This window comes from Montipora capricornis, chromosome 14 (assembly GCF_036669925.1).
Source record: "Montipora capricornis isolate CH-2021 chromosome 14, ASM3666992v2, whole genome shotgun sequence".
NCBI lineage: Eukaryota > Metazoa > Cnidaria > Anthozoa > Scleractinia > Acroporidae > Montipora > Montipora capricornis.
In genome coordinates, this window is record NC_090896.1 from 20,690,886 (window position 1) to 20,693,385 (window position 2,500).

Genomic DNA, 2,500 nt, shown 5'->3' on the forward strand with positions numbered 1-2,500 from the left:
GTTTTAGTGGATCATTAACCAAAATATACCCTTATGGAGCTCAATAATGGAAAGTCAGTTGGATAAACTAGGCATGAATCTCAAAAGCGACGTGTACTGGACTTCGACAACAATCTATCGCCCGTCGAGACGAAATCAAAGAGAGCAGTATTTACCTGAAGTACATGGTAATTTGACACAATTGAGTTTCTTGTCTTCACGCACGCAATCAAATAGGAAGAGGTTTTCGCCTCTAAGAGCAAATATGTTGTTTGTTTCAATAAAATTTTCCCTGGAAAAGGATTCTGTGGTATTTTCTGCCTTTATGAATATAATATCATGTTGTGTATTGAATTTTCGAGCTTAAGGTTCAAATGTGATATGGGAGAAGTTTTTTAGTATTGCTCTGTAAGCAGGAAGGGTTCACAGGCCTGTTGGAAGCGTGCTTGAGTTTCAACAAAATGAGGCCCAAAATCAGTAAAAACTTGAGATGAATAATAAAGTAGCCGCTATTTCCAAAATGATGGAATTACCTGGTGATAAATAACGTCGTACGCGTCTTGGAGAGTAAGTTTTGACTTTGCATAAACAAGAGTTGGGCGATTGTGATCTTTGTTTTGACTTCGCTCATTTCATTGTCAAACTTTATGACACTTGACAGAAAAAGAAACTTACAAAAACCCGGTATCTTGCAATCATTTGACACAGATGCTTCACTGTTTGGCGAGTAAACATGCCGCGGTAACTTAATCACGGCGCCCGCTGAATTCCGGCCATGTCACTTTCGATTTTGCAATTTACTTGAACGTAGCAAAAATCTCCCAAAATGGTTGTCGCTGATCGTAACTTTTTATATTCTATAGATCGTTTTCACGTGACGTCATCACCTTCCAAAATCTAAAACTAAAGATCCACCAAAGTTTTTATCCTCATCAGGCATAAGAGGCGGCATATCTATATCTGTTGACAATTTCACAGCTCAATAGCGTGCTTCGTTTGGAAACCAGAGCATTTTGAATTTCCGGATTATGTAGGTGCGTGACACAAAGCTACGATCAAGTTTGTTGAAAAATATATACTTATCTCATGATTTTGAGCCCTTTTAGAAGTTAGAGCATTAGGAAAAGTGCTTATGTAAATGCTTGTTTTTTCAGTAGTGATAATCAGTCGCCTAGATAGCCAAAGTAAGTTCCAGATGTGTACCAATATGGCATTTTCATACTGGGCTCTGTAAATTTCTGCGAAACATTTCGACGAATATCTGAAGTTTGGGGAAACGCAGAGGCCTAAAACTTGGACAAGTGTCTTATTTCTTTATCTTCTATAAGATAACAATTTCTTAGCGTTTTGCACTGGATAGTTTTTGATTTATTTTTTTTATTGCGTGACAGTGAAAACGATCTATATTCAAGGTTCAAAATTAATGTTGTTTTCATGTCGTAAATATTTTATTCTCGATCGACCGTCCGGGAAACTTCCTTCTGCTCTTTCTGAAAACTGTGTATCAATATTTATTTGTTTTGCATAAAGCACGCTAACAGAATCTGTACCTTGCTGAGTTCGCATTTGTTAGCGTTAATAGTATTTTCGGTCAGATGTTTCTGTTTTTTATGAGGGGTTTATTGTTTTGGTCTCCCATCCCAACACTAACCCCGCGAAACAGGGCTTGACTTCAGTGAAGTTTAGTATTACAAAGTTTTCGGATGCTCATAGGGCACACTTGTGGTGAAAAGAAGTTGTGAGGGAACTTGAAAATTATCAACATGTCAGCCCAGAAGCCAATGTTTCTCGCTTCTCTTTTATTTGTTATTCTTCAGAGACTGGAATGCTGTAGTTCAATACCACACAATTCAGTGCCTTCTGATTTTCTGTAGCACGTACCACAGGCAAGCCAGTGTATGCTTCACAGAAGCATATAGTTTTAAAACACAGAGTCATGTTTTGTGCACGGCATGTTTTTGTAGTCAAGTATTCAAGACAACCGCAATGTCTGAAATTTTTAAGTGAATATTTCGATCGACAAGGGTTATTGAGCACTATGCACAATGGAAAACAGTTTGGCATACACACGTTTTATGACTTCAAAGAAACAAATTTTGTTGACTTTGGATATAAATATCATAAATGAAACGATAACGTCAAACTAAAACTCTTCAATCAAATGCGTCGTTGCTCAGAGACTAGAAAAAACGAGATGCTTCCGTGAAGCATACACTGGGTTGCCTGTGGTACGTGTTACAGAAAATCAGAAGGCACTGAATTGTGTGGTATTGAAATACAGCATTTCAGTCTCTGAAGAATAACAAATAAAAGAGAAGCGAGAAACATTGGCTTCTGGGTTGACATGTTGATAATTTTCAAGTTCCCTCACAACCTCTTTTCACCACAAGTGTGCCCTCTGAGCATCTGACAGCTTTGTAATACTAAAGTTCACTGAAGTTAACCCTGTCCACAGGCTCCCCAAGCTGAAAATACGTGGTGTATGCGACAGTTTGTGTATATAGAGAATTGTATGGGAAAA